The sequence below is a fragment of the Leuresthes tenuis genome, unplaced genomic scaffold (genome assembly GCF_036924035.1).
Source record: "Leuresthes tenuis unplaced genomic scaffold, fLeuTen1.0.hap1 SCAF_18, whole genome shotgun sequence".
In the NCBI taxonomy this organism is placed as follows: Eukaryota; Metazoa; Chordata; class Actinopteri; order Atheriniformes; family Atherinopsidae; genus Leuresthes; species Leuresthes tenuis.
Genome location: NW_027325372.1, coordinates 25,520,252 through 25,535,154, shown reverse-complemented (window position 1 = coordinate 25,535,154; position 14,903 = coordinate 25,520,252). Strand labels below are relative to the sequence as shown.

The following is a 14,903-nucleotide window of genomic DNA, read 5'->3' as shown; positions in this document are numbered from 1 at the left end:
TTTTTCTCTCTTTTCTACATTATGGACTGTGGGGACACAAAACCGCTCTCTCTTTTTTTTTTTTGATTGTGTGCCAGGGTGTTGTCTCACGTATTAGATTATGCTTAAGATACGAATGGGTTTATCAGTCACATCAGAATCCATACATACTGATCCTCCCGTAATAAAATGGTCGGATCTTATCAAACACACTTTGTTTCTTGTGACAAGTCAGCGAAACAGCGTATACACGTCAAGACACTGAATCAAGTTTGCCACAAGAACTCATAAGTTTGGCAGTATTGCTCTGCCGTCAGCAATCATACACCCATTTTATTTTCATGAGACATGTGCAGGCACCTGTTCATCTACTGTTCTATCACTATGAATTAGTTTATCTATTATCAATAAGGATACTTCTACAACTACTATCAAAGTATTTCCGGACTTCTTATGTTGTCAGTTGCTATATATGAATAAGTGGGTTGCTACTGAAAAGCATTAAGCATGTCACACAGCCCAAACATATAACATTTCAGGACACACCACACAGTTAACAACCACAGTGAAGCGTGTCAAAGCCCAAACATGTAACATTCAACAGGACACTTACACAACACATTCAAATCAAACAGTCAGACAACATACAAGAACCTATACCCCAGCCGGCATTGCTCCCTGCCTATTTTCCGACAACTCACTATGTGTGCGCACACCTTTATTCACAAACTCTTCAACTTATACTCTTTTACCGAAGCTGCTACAGCTCGATTGGCCAAATACCCTTAGATCCTATTTCGGTGAATTTGACATCTGCCTTGCATGTAACAGATTAGCGGTTTAGCAGTTTTAATTTAGTTTGAGTGAAGGAATTCATTTTATAGCAAAATCCGAAATCGTGAAGAACTCATGGAAGTAAGCTTATTCTCGGATTCCTGAATCTTTAGATTTGCTCTTTCTTTTACTAAAAAGTACAATGTTGAGCAGCACTAATGAGTTGTTTCTATTTTTGGCAGGCTTTACCTTTGCAGATGAAGCCCTTTCTGTCTGTGCAAAAGAAATCTTGTTACTGTGCAGAGTGACTTCTCTGAGTAGAGTCGCCTTACTTGTTCACTGTGCCGATGTTCGAAGCTGGGAGTGCAAAGTTGTTGCTTGAATGGTGCTCGCTGGAGCGTGCGGTAGTGTAAAGTTATACCATTTAAAAGGGCTGAAGAGTGCTCAGTGCAGCGGGTGGGCGGAGGTGCAAAGTGACACTATGGCCATAAAAAGAACACCGCTACAAGTGCGCATTGTGCCAGGAAGGGCCCTCGGACGTGAACCAGTGGACAGTTATCGCTTCTCGGCCTTTTGGCTAAGATCAAGTGTAGTATCTGTTCTTATCAGTTTAATGTCTGATATGTCCTCTATGCGAGGACTACATGTTAAATGGATTTTTATCAATAGGAGTTGAAAAAGGAGCTTGCTCCGTTCACTCCAAGCATCGACCCGGTACTGTAGTGCCGCTGGGAACGGTGCGCTCTCCTCTGCTCTTGTGAAAAAGCAAACAGCGGTGCAGGATGGAAGTTTCAGGGAGCCCAAGATGAAACTTTCTTTTAATCTGCTGAGAAAAGAGAGTGAATGCGAAGCAGACTTTAAAACGGCTCTGGGAGCGAGCCGAGTGCGGGCTAACCGGGAGAATTGCTTGAAAGAAACGCGACACCGAATGAGCGGTCAGAACAAAGCCTCAATACGGTGTTCCCGTGTTGTTTGTGGCTGCCTTGTCTTTTGCACAGAGTAAAAGACAAGGCAGCCATCGAATAGGGCCCGATTGTTCCTACTTGGTCAGCCGAGGAGCAAGGGGGGGGATCAAGCGTCTCAACCAAGCAAAGCTCACCATGGGGAAGGTGGCTATGCCAACTAGCCTGATGCCCTGCTCCCGCAGTGATGGATAATCGTACACTGGTTTCTCTTCATAATATACAAGTCTTTCGCCTTTTACTAAAGACTTCCGTGGAGAGCAGCACTAATGAATTGTTTCTATTTTTGGCAGGCTTTACCTTTGCGGGTGAAGCCCTTTCTGTCTGTGCAAAAGAAATCTTGTTACTGTGCAGAGTGACTTCTCTGAGTAGAGTCGCCTTACTTGTTGCGACTGTGCCGATGTTGCTTGAATGGTGCTCGCTGGAGCGTGCGGTAGTGTAAAGTTATACCATTTAAAAGGGTTGAAGAGTGCTCAGTGCAGCGGATGGGTGGAGGTGCAAAGTGACACTATGGCCATAAAAAGAACACCGCTACAAGTGCGCATTGTGCCAGGAAGGGCCCTCGGACGTGAACCAGTGGACAGATATCGCTTCTCGGCCTTTTGGCTAAGATCAAGTGTAGTATCTGTACTTATCAGTTTAATATGTGATATGTCTATGCAATAGGAGTTCAATAGGAGTTGAAAAAGGAGCTTGCTCCGTTCACTCCAAGCATCGACCCGGTACTGCAGTGCCGCTGGGAACGGTGCGCTCTCCTCTGCTCTTGTGAAAAAGCAAACAGCGGTGTAGGATGGAAGTTTCTTTTAGTCTGCTGAGAAAAGAGAGTGAATGCGAAGTAGACTTTAACACGGCTCTGGGAGCGAGCCGAGTGCGGGCTAACCAGGAGAATTGCTTGAAAGAAACGCGACACCGAATGAGCGGTCAGAACAAAGCCTCAATACGGTGTTCCTGTGGTGTTTTTATAAAATGCGGTGAAAAAAAAGGAGTGAATGCCCCATAGAAAACTAAAAGGTGGAGCGGAAGTGTTCGGCTGAGAGAAGGTGTGAATGTCGGACTATATTTGGTGAAAAGCAGGTGAAGCAAGGTCTGAATGCCCAACCTTACATCATCAAAAGCGAGATTAGAGGTTTTTGGCTGCAAGAAGGCCATAGTTTGCCAAAAGCTGGTAAGGTGCGAATGACCGACTAAATATCAACAAAAGTGGGGGCGGAGGTCTTTGGATGCAAGTGGGTGTGAATATCCCACCATACAAGTATGGTGGAGAGGAAGCTGTGAATGGCCGACCATAGTTTGCAAAAAGCGGGTGAGAAAAGGTGCGAATGTCCAACCATACATGATCAAAACAGGGAGCGGAGGTGTTTGGCTGCGACAAGGTGTGAATGTCCACCCATAATTAATGAAAAGCGGGCAACAAGTAGGTTCGAATGCCCAACCATACATCAACAAAAGCAGGAGTGGATGTGTTTGGCTACAAGAAGGTTTGAATGTCCGAGCATAGTTTGTAAAAAGCGGGTAAGAAAAGGTGTGAATGCCCGACAAAGTATGATCAAAAGAGGGAGTGGAGGTTTTCGGCTACAAGAAGGTTTGAATGTCCGACCATAGTTTGTAAAAAGCGGGTAAGAAAAGGTGCGAATGCCCGAACATACACCATCAAAAGAGGGAGCGGAGGTGTTACGCTGAAAGACGGTGTGAATGTGCGACCATAGTTGGTAAAAAGCGGGTAAGAAAAGGTTCGAATGCCCAAATATATACCATCAAAAGCGGAAGCGGAGGTGTTCGGCTGCAAGAAGGTGTGAACGTCCGACCAAAGTTTGTAAAAAGCAGTTAAGAAAAGGTTCGAATATCCAACCAAACATAATCAAAAGTGGGAGCAGAGCTGTTCGACTGCAAGTAGGTGTGAATGTCCACCCATAATTCCTGAAAAATGGGTAAGAAAAGGTGCGAATGCCCAACCATACATCATCAAAAGAAGAAGTGGATGTGTTCTGCTACAAGAAGGTTTGAATGTCCGACCATAGTTTGTAAAAAGTGGGTAAGAAAAAGTTCGAATGCCCGAACATACACCATCAAAAGAGGGAGCGGAGGTGTTCCGCTGTAAGACGGTGTGAATGTCCGACCATAGTTGGTAAAAAGCGGGTAAGAAAAGGTTAAAATACCCGACTGTACACAATCAATAGCGGGAGCGGAGTTGTTCGGCTACAAGAAGGTGTGAAAGTCCGACCATGGTTTGTAAAACGCGGGTAAGACAAGGTGCGAATGCCCGACAAAGTATTATCAAAAGAGGGAGCGGAGTTGTTCGGCTGCAAGGTCTGAATTTCCAACCATAATTTGTAAAAACCGTTGAAGAAAAGCCTCGAATGCCCGAACATACACCATCAAAAGAGGGAGCGGAGGTGTTCCGCTGTAAGACGGTGTGAATATCCGACCATAGTTGGTAAAAAGCGGGTAAGAAAAGGTTAAAATACCCGACTATACACAATCAAAAGCGGGAGCGGAGGTGTTCAGCTGCAAGAAGGTCTGAATGTCCACCAATAATTACTGAAAAATGGGTAAGAAAAGGTGTGAATGCCCAACTATACATCATCAAAAGCAGAAGTGGATGTGTTCGGCCACAAGAAGGTTTGAATGTCCGACCATAGTTTGTAAAAAGCGGGTAAGACAAGGAGCGAATGCCCGACAATGTATGATCAAAAGAGGGAGCGGAGTTGTTCGGCTGCAAGGTCTGAATTTCCAACCATAATTTGTAAAAACCGTTGAAGAAATGCCTCGAAAGCCCGAACATACACCATCAAAAGAGGGAGCGGAGGTGTTCCGCTGTAAGACGGTGTGAATGTCCGACCATAGTTGATAAAAAGCGGGTAAGAAAAGGTTAAAATACCCGACTATACACCATCAAAAGCGGGAGCGGAGGTGTTCAGCTGCAAGAAGGTCTGAATGTCCACCAATAATTACTGAAAAATGGGTAAGAAAAGGTGTGAATGCCCAACTATACATCATCAAAAGCAGAAGTGGATGTGTTCGGCCACAAGAAGGTTTGAATGTCCGACCATAGTTTGTAAAAAGCGGGTAAGAAAAGGTGCGAATGCCCGACAATGTATGATCAAAAGAGGGAGCGGAGGTGTTCCGCTGAAAGACGGTGTGAATGTCAGACCATAGTTGGTAAAAAGCGGGTAAGAAAAGGTTCGAATGCCCGAATATATACCATCAAAAGCGGAAGCGGAGGTGTTCCGCTGTAAGAAGGTGTGAATGTCCGACCATAATTGGTAAAAAGCGGGTAAGAAAAGGTTAAAATACACGACTGTACACAATCAATAGCGGGAGAGGAGTTGTTTGGCTACTAAAAGGTGTGAAAGTCCGACCAAAATTCCTCAAAAATGGGTAAAAAAAAAGGTGCAAATGCCCAACCATACATCATCAAAAGCAGGACTGGATGTGTTCGGCTACAAGAAGGTTTGAATGTCCGAGCATAGTTTGTAAAAAGCGGGTAAGAAAAGGTTTGAATGCCCGAACATACACCATCAAAAGAGGGAGCGGAGGTGTTCCGCCATAAGAAGGTGTGAATGTCCGACCGTAGTTGGTAAAAAGCGGGTAAGAAAAGGTTAAAATGGCCGACTGTACACAATCAATAGCGGGAAGGGATGTGTTCGGCTACAAGAAGGTGTGAAAGTCCGACCATGGTTTGTAAAAAGCGGGTAAGAAAAGGTGCGAATGCCCGACAATGTATGATCAAAAGAGGGAAAGGAGGTTTTCGACTAAAAGAAGGTCTGAATGTCCAACCATAATTTGTAAAAACCGGGGAAGAAAAGGCTCGAAAGCCCGAAATTACACCATCAAAAGCGGGAGCAGAGGGGTTCAGCTGCAAGAAGGTCTGAATGTCCATCAATAATTGCTAGAAAACATGAAAGAAAATGTTCGAATATCAAACCGCACATGATCATAAGTGGGAGCGGAGGTGTTCAGCTGCAAGAAGGTGTGAATGTCCAACCATAATTCCTCAAAAATGGGTAAAAAAAAAGGTGCGAATGCCCAACCATACATCATCAAAAGCAGGACTGGATGTGTTCGGCTACAAGAAGGTTTGAATGTCCGAGCATAGTTTGTAAAAAGCCGGTAAGAAAAGGTTCGAATGCCTGAACATACACCATCAAAAGAGGGAGCGGAGGTGTTCCGCCATAAGGTGTGAATGTCCGACCGTAGTTGGTAAAAAGCGGGTAAGAAAAGGTTAAAATGGCCGACTGTACACAATCAATAGCGGGAAGGGATGTGTTCGGCTACAAGAAGGTGTGAAAGTCCGACCATGTTTTGTAAAAAGCAGTTAAGAAAAGGTGCGAATGCCCGACAATGTATGATCAAAAGAGGGAGTGGAGGTTTTCGGCTGCAAGAAGGTCTGAATGTTCAACCATAATTTGTAAAAACCGGGGAAGAAAAGGCTCGAAAGCCCGACTATACACCATCAAAAGCGGGAGAGGAGGTGTTCAGCTGCAAGAAGGTGTGAATGTCCACCCATAATTCCTGAAAAATGGGTAAAAAAAAGCAGGTGTGAATGTCAGATCATAATTTGCAAAAACCTGATGAGAAATGGTGAGAATGCCCGACTATACACCATCAAATACGGGAGCGGAGGTGTTCGGCTGTGAGTAGGTGTGAATGTCCGACCATACTTGCTGAAAAATATGACAAAGCAGTTTTCACTTGGTTTGAGTGAAGGAATTCATTTTATATCAAAATCCGAAATTGTGTAGAACTCGTGGAAATAAGTTTATTCTCGGATTCCTAAAGGTTTAGTGTTGTTCTTTGGTATACTGCAAAGTAATACTTTCTATTTTGTTGAAACCGATTCAGACATGGATAAATATCAAGGACAAAGCAGTTTTAACTTGGTTTGAGTGAAGGAATTCATTTTATATCAAAATCCGGAATTGTGTAGAACTCGTCAATCGACGCTTATTCTCGGATTTCTGCAAAGGTTTATAGTTGTTCTTTCCTATCCTGCAAAGTACAACGTTCATTTTTTGTTTAAAGCTATTTAGAAATGGATAAATATGAAGGACAAAGCAGTTCCTTCTGTGGGTACAGTAGCTCCCTGAATATGGTGACTGCAGGCCCTGAGCCTGGTGGACATAAGGCCCTCCTGCCCTGTGTTGGGTCCCAGGTTGCGGGGATGCCTATTGCAGCCAGTCTCTGGCTGCCCTCTCCGGGGTGGGAGGGACCAGGCGGATGAATTAATTATTCTGCTAGTTTATATATTTTAAACATAAACAATAAACATTTATAAAACTTCCCTTGGCAAGGCAAATCTATTTGGCATAAAAGGTATTCAGACTACAATTCTGCTGCCATAATGCACAACTCTGGATTTTGATATAAAATGAATTCCTTCACTCAAACCAAGTTAAAACTGCTTTGTCCTGCATATTTATCCATGTCATAATAGCTTTAAACAAAAAAGAACGTTGTACTTTGCAGGATAGGAAAGAACAACACTAAACCTTTAGGAATCCGAGAATAATCTTATTTTCACGAGTTCTACACAATTTCGGATTTTGATATAAAATGAATTCCTTCACTCAAACCAAGTTAAAACTGCTTTGTCCTTCATATTTACCCATGTCTAAATAGCTTTAAACAAAAAAGAACGTAGTACTTTGCAGGATAGGAAAGAACAACACTAGTTTTTTTCAGGAATCCGAGAATAAGCTTCTTTTCACGAGTTCTACACAATTTCGGATTTTGATATAAAATGAATTCCTTCACTCAAACCAAGTTAAAACTGCTTTGTCCTTAATATTTATCCATGTATGAATAGGTTTCAACAAAAAAGAAAGTATTACTTTGCAGTATACCAAAGAACAACACTAAACCTTTAGGAATCCGAGAATAAGCTTCTTGTCACCAATTCTACACAATTTCGGATTTTGATATAAGATGAATTCCTTCACTCAAACCAAGTTAAAACTGCTTTGTCCTTCATATTTACCCATGTCTAAATAGCTTTAAACAAAAAAAGAACGTTGTACTTTGCAGGATAGGAAAGAACAACTCTAAACCTTTTCAGGAATCCGAGAATAAGCGTCGATTGACGAGTTCTACACAATTTCGGATTTTGATATACAATTGAATTCCTTCACTCAAACCAAGTTAAAACTGCTTTGTCCTTCATATTTATCCATGTCTGAATAGGTTTCAACAAAAAAGAAAGTATTACTTTGCAGTATACCAAAGAACAACACTAAACCTTTAGGAATCCGAGAATAAGCTTCTTGTCACCAATTCTACACAATTTCGGATTTTGATATAAGATGAATTCCTTCACTCAAACCAAGTTAAAACTGCTTTGTCCTTCATATTTATCCAAGTCTGAATAGGTTTAAACAAAAAAGAAAGTATTACTTTGCAGTATACCAAAGAACAACACTAAACCTTTAGTAATCCGAGAATAAGCTTATTTTCTCCAGTTCTACACAATTTCGGATTTTGATATAAAATGAATTCCTTAACTCAAACCAAGTTAAAACTGCTTTGTCCTTCATATTTATCCATGTCTGAATCGGTTTCAACAAAATAGAAAGTATTACTTTGCAGTATACCAAAGAATAACACTAAACCTTTAGGAATCCGAGAATAAACTTATTTCCACGAGTTCTACACAATTTCGGATTTTGATATAAAATGAATTCCTTCACTCAAACCAAGTGAAAACTGCTTTGTCATATTTTTCAGCAAGTATGGTCGGACATTCACACCTACTCACAGCCGAACACCTCCGCTCCCGCATTTGATGGTGTATAGTCGGGCATTCTCACCATTTCTCATCAGGTTTTTGCAAATTATGATCTCACATTCACACCTGCTTTTGATGTTGTATGGTTGGGCATTCGCACCTTTTTTATCCATTTTTCAGGAATTATATTATTATATATATTACACCTTCTTGCAGCTGAACAGCTCCTCTCCCGCAAATGATCATGTGCGGTTTGATATTCGAAAATTTTCTTTCATGTTTTCTAGCAATTATTGATGGACATTGAGACCTTCTTACAGCTGAACACCTCTGCTCCCGCTTTTGATGGTGTATAGTCGGGCTTTCGAGCCTTTTCTTCCCCGGTTTTTACAAATTATGGTTGGAAATTCAGACCTTCTTGCAGCCGAAAACCTCCGCTCCCTCTTTTGATCATACATTGTCGGGCATTCGCACCTTTTCTTAACCGCGTTTTACAAACCATGGTCGGACTTTCACACCTTCTTGTAGCCGAACAACTCCGCTCCCACTATTGATTGTGTACAGTCGGGTATTTTAACCTTTTCTTACCCGCTTTTTACCAATTATGGTCGGACATTCACACCGTCTTACAGCGGAACACCTCCGCTCCCTCTTTTGATGGTGTATGTTCTGGCATTCGAACCTTTTCTTACCCACTTTTTACCAACTATGGTCGGACATTCACACCGTCTTACAGCGGAACACCTCCGCTCCCTCTTTTGATGGTGTATGTTCGGGCATTCGAACTTTTTCTTACCCACTTTTTACAAAGTATGGTCGGACATTCAAACCTTCTTGTAGCAGAACACATCCACTTCTTCTTTTGATGATGTATGGTTGGGCATTCGCACCTTTTCTTACCCATTTTTCAGGAATTATGGGTGGACATTCACACCTACTTGCAGTCGAACAGCCCTGCTCCCACTTTTGATTATGTTTGGTTGGATATTCGAACCTTTTCTTAACTGCTTTTTAGAAACTTTGGTCGGACGTTCACACCTTCTTGCAGCCGAACACCTCCGCTTCCGCTTTTGATGGTATATATTCGGGCATTCGAACCTTTTCTTACCCGCTTTTTACCAACTATGGTCGGACATTCGCACCATCTTACAGCGGAACACTTCCGCTCCCTCTTTTGATGGTGTATGTTCGGGCATTCGCACCTTTCCTTACCCACTTTTTACAAACTATGCTCGGACATTCAAACCTTCTTGTAGCCAAACACATCCACTCTTGCTTTTGTTGATGTATGGTTGGGCATTCGAACCTACTTGTTGCCCGCTTTTCATTGATTATGGGTGGACATTCACACCTTGTCGCAGCCAAACACCTCCACTCCCTGTTTTGATCATGTATGGTTGGACATTCGCACCTTTTCTCACCCGCTTTTTGCAAACTATGGTCGGCCATTCACAGCTTCCTCTCCACCATACTTGTATGGTGGGATATTCACACCCACTTGCATCCGAAGACACTTTTGTTGATATTTAGTTGGTCATTCGCACTTATCCTTTTTCAACTCCTATTGATAAAAATCCATTTAATATGTAGTCCTCGCATAGAGGACATATCAGACATTAAACTGATAAGAACAGACTATGCTCGGACATTCAAACCTTCTTGTAGCCGAACACATCCACTTCTTCTTTTGATGATGTATGGTTGGGCATTCGCACCTTTTCTTACCCATTTTTCAGGAATTATGGGTGGACATTCACACCTACTTACAGTCGAACAGCTCTGCTCCCACTTTTGATTATGTTTGGTTGGATATTCGAACCTTTTCTTAACTGCTTTTTAGAAACTTTGGTCGGACGTTCACACCTTCTTGCAGCCGAACACCTCCGCTTCCGCTTTTGATGGTATATATTCGGGCATTCGAACCTTTTCTTACCCGCTTTTTACCAACTATGGTCGGACATTCGCACCATCTTACAGCGGAACACTTCCGCTCCCTCTTTTGATGGTGTATGTTCGGGCATTCGCACCTTTCCTTACCCACTTTTTACAAACTATGCTCGGACATTCAAACCTTCTTGTAGCCAAACACATCCACTCTTGCTTTTGTTGATGTATGGTTGGGCATTCGAACCTACTTGTTGCCCGCTTTTAATTGATTATGGGTGGACATTCACACCTTGTCGCAGCCAAACACCTCCACTCCCTGTTTTGATCATGTATGGTTGGACATTCGCACCTTTTCTCACCCGCTTTTTGCAAACTATGGTCGGCCATTCACAGCTTCCTCTCCACCATACTTGTATGGTGGGATATTCACACCCACTTGCATCCGAAGACACTTTTGTTGATATTTAGTCGGTCATTCGCACTTATCCTTTTTCAACTCCTATTGATAAAAATCCATTTAATATGTAGTCCTCGCATAGAGGACATATCAGACATTAAACTGATAAGAACAGACTATGCTCGGACATTCAAACCTTCTTGTAGCCGAACACATCGAGTCCTGCTTTTGATGATGTATGGTTGGGCATTTGCACCTTTTTTTTTACCCATTTTTGAGGAATTTAGGATGGACATTCACACCTTCTTGCAGCTGAACACCTCCGCTCCCACTTATGATCATGTGCGGTTTGATATTCGAAAATTTTCTTTCATGTTTTCTAGCAATTATTGATGGACATTCAGACCTTCTTGCAGCTGAACCCCTCTGCTCCCGCTTTTGATGGTGTATAGTCGGACTTTCGAGCCTTTTCTTCCCCGGTTTTTACAAATTATGGTTGGACATTCAGACCTTCTTTTAGCCGAAAACCTCCGCTCCTTCTTTTGATCATACATTGTCGGGCATTCGCACCTTTTCTTACCCGCTATTTACAAAACATGGTCGGACTTTCACACCTTCTTGTAGCCGAACACATTCGCTCCCGCTATTGATTGTGCACAGTCGGGTATTTTAACCTTTTCTTACCCACTTTTTACCAACTACGGTCGGACATTCACACCTTCTTATGGCGGAACACCTCCGCTCCCTCTTTTGATGGTGTATGTTCGGGCATTCGAACCTTTTCTTACCCGCTTTTTACAAACTATGCTCGGACATTCAAAACTTCTTGTAGCCGAACACATCCAGTCCTGCTTTTGATGATGTATGGGTGGGCATTCGCACCTTTTTTTTTACCCATTTTTGAGGAATTTTGGTCGGACTTTCACACCTTTTAGTAGCCAAACAACTCCGCTCCCGCTATTTATTGTGTACAGTCGCGTATTTTAACCTTTTCTTACCCGCTTTTTACCAATTATGGTCGGACATTCACACCTTCTTACAGCGGAACCCCTCCGCTCCCTGTTTTGATCATTTATGGTCTGGCAATACTACCTTTTCTTACCCGTTTTTGAGTAATTATGGCTGGACATTCACAGCTTCTTACAGCCGAACACCTGTTCTCCCGCTTTTGATGATGAATGGTCCGGCATTCTTACCTTTTCTAACACATTTTTCAGCAATTATTGTCGGTCATTCACACCTTTCTCATCAGCTTTTTGCAAATTATGATCTGACATTCACACTTACTTGCAGCCGAACACCTCGGCTTCCGCTTTTGATGGTGTATATTTTGGCATTCGAACCTTTTCTTACCCGTTTTTTACAAACCATGGTCGGACTTTCACACCTTCTTTTAGCCGAACAACTCCGCTCCCGCTATTGATTGTGTAGAGTTGGGTATTTTAACCTTTTCTTACCCGCTTTTTACCAACTATGGTCGGACATTCACACCTTCTTACAGCGGAACACCTCCGCTCCCTCTTTTGATGGTGTATGTTCTGGCATTCGAACCTTTTCTTACTCACTTTTTACAAACTATGCTCGGACATTCACACCTTCTTGCAGCGAAACACCTCCGCTCCCTCTTTTGATTGTGTATGTTCGGGCATTCAAACCTTTTCTTACCCGCCTTTTACAAACTATGGTCGGACATTCAAACCTTCTTGTGGCAGAACACATCCACTTCTGCTTTTGATGATGTATAGTTGGGCATTCACACCTTTTCTTACCCATTTTTCAGTAATTATTGGTGGACCTTCAGACCTTCTTGCAGCTGAACACCTCCGCTCCCGCTTTTGATGGTGTATTTTCGGGCATTCGAATTTTTTCTTACCCACTTTTTACAAATTATGGTCAGACATTCAAACCTTCTTGTAGCAGAACACATCTACTTCTTCTTTTGATGATGTATGGTTGGGCATTCGCACCTTTTCTTACCCATTTTTCAGGAATTATGGGTGGACATTCACACCTACTTGCAGTCAAACAGCTCTGCTCCCACTTTTGATTATGTTTGGTTGGATATTCGAACCTTTTCTTAACTGCTTTTTACAAACTTTGGTTGGACGTTTACACCTTCTTGTAGCCGAACACCTCCACTTCCGCTTTTGATGGTATATATTCGGGCATTCGAACCTTTTCTTACCCGCTTTTTACCAACTATGGTCGGACATTCACACCGTCTTTCAGCGGAACACCTCCGCTCCCTCTTTTGATGGTGTATGTTCGGGCATTCGCACTTTTTCTTACCCGCTTTTTACAAACTATGGTCGGACATTCAAACCTTCTTGTAGCCGAAAACCTCCACTCCCTCTTTTGATCATACATTGTCGGGCATTCGCACCTTTTCTTACCCGCTTTTTACAAACTATGGTCGGACATTCAAACCTTCTTGTGGCCGAACACATCCACTTCTGCTTTTGATGATGTATAGTTGGGCATTCACACCTTTTCTTACCCATTTTTGAGTAATTATTGGTGGACATTCAGACATTCTTGCAGCTGAACACCTCCGCTCCCGCTTTTGATTGTGTATAGTCGGGCTTTCGAGGCTTTTCTTCCCTTGTTTTTACAAATTATGGTTGGAAATTCAGACCTTGCAGCCGAACAACTCCGCTCCCTCTTTTGATCATACATTGTCGGGCATTCGCAACTTGACTTACCCGCGTTTTACAAACCACGGTCGGACTTTCACACCTTCTTGTAGCCGAACAACTCCGCTCCCGCTATTGATTGTGTACAGTCGGGTATTTTAACCTTTTCTTACCCGCTTTTTACCAACTATGGTCGGACATTCACACCGTCTTACAGCGGAACACCTCCACTCCCTCTTTTGATGGTGTATGTTCAGGCATTCAAACTTTTTCTTACCCACTTTTTACAAACTATGGTCGGCTATTCAAACCTTGTAGCAGAACACATCCACTTCTTCTTTTGATGATGTATGGTTGGGCATTCGCACCTTTTCTTACCCATTTTTCAGGAATTATGGGTGGACATTCACACCTACTTGCAGTCGAACAGCTCTGCTCCCACTTTTGATTATGTTTGGTTGGATATTCGAACCTTTTCTTAACTGCTTTTTACAGACTTTGGTCGGACGTTCACACCTTCTTGCAGCCGAACACCTCCGCTTCCGCTTTTGATGGTATATATTTGGGCATTCGAAACCTTTTCTTACCCGCTTTTTACAAACTATGGTCGGACATTCACACCGTCTTTCAGCGGAACACCTCCGCTCCCTCTTTTGATGGTGTATGTTCGGGCATTCGCACCTTTTCTTACCCACTTTTTACAAACTATGGTCGGACATTCAAACCTTCTTGTAGCCGAAAACCTCCACTCCCTCTTTTGATCATACATTGTCGGGCATTCGCACCTTTTCTTACCCGCTTTTTACAAACTATGGTCAGACATTCAAACCTTCTTGTGGCCGAACACATCCACTTCTGCTTTTGATGATGTATAGTTGGGCATTCACACCTTTTCTTACCCATTTTTCAGTAATTATTGGTGGACATTCAGACCTTCTTGCAGCTGAACACCTCCGCTCCCGCTTTTGATGGTGTATAGTCGGGTATTTTAACCTTTTCTTACCCGCTTTTTACCAACTATGGTCGGACATTCACACCGTCTTACAGCGGAACACCTCCGCTCCCTCTTTTGATGGTGTATGTTCGGGCTTTCGAGGCATTTCTTCAACGGTTTTTACAAATTATGGTTGGAAATTCAGACCTTGCAGCCGAACAACTCCGCTCCCTCTTTTGATCATACATTGTCGGGCATTCGCTCCTTGTCTTACCCGCTTTTTACAAACTATGCTCGGACATTCAAACCTTCTTGTAGCCAAACACATCCACTCCTGCTTTTGTTGATGTATGGTTGGGCTTTCGAACCTACTTGTTGCCCGCTTTTCATTAATTATGGGTGGACATTCACACCTTGTCGCAGCCAAACACCTCCGCTCCCTGTTTTGATCATGTATGTTTGGACATTCGCACCTTTTCTCACCCGCTTTTTGCAAACTATGGTCGGCCATTCACAGCTTCCTCTCCACCATACTTGTATGGTGGGATATTCAGACCCACTTGCATCCGAAGACCTCCGCCCCCACTTTTGTTGATATTTAGTCGGTCATTCACAC

General features: G+C 42.8%; 2 non-coding genes and 1 pseudogene across 2 annotated transcripts; all 3 read left to right on the top strand.

The window, feature by feature from the left end:
- The first annotated feature begins 1,310 nt into the window (after window positions 1–1,310).
- LOC140275888 (U2 spliceosomal RNA) lies at window positions 1,311–1,501 on the top strand. The gene has a single exon (XR_011908592.1). It is a non-coding gene; the product is annotated as a U2 spliceosomal RNA (small nuclear RNA).
- Window positions 1,502–1,912: 411 nt separating this feature from the next.
- Window positions 1,913–2,026, top strand: LOC140275868 (U5 spliceosomal RNA). The gene has a single exon (XR_011908576.1). It is a non-coding gene; the product is annotated as a U5 spliceosomal RNA (small nuclear RNA).
- Window positions 2,027–2,301: 275 nt separating this feature from the next.
- LOC140276194 (U2 spliceosomal RNA) lies at window positions 2,302–2,471 on the top strand (annotated as a pseudogene).
- The last annotated feature ends 12,432 nt before the right edge of the window (window positions 2,472–14,903 follow it).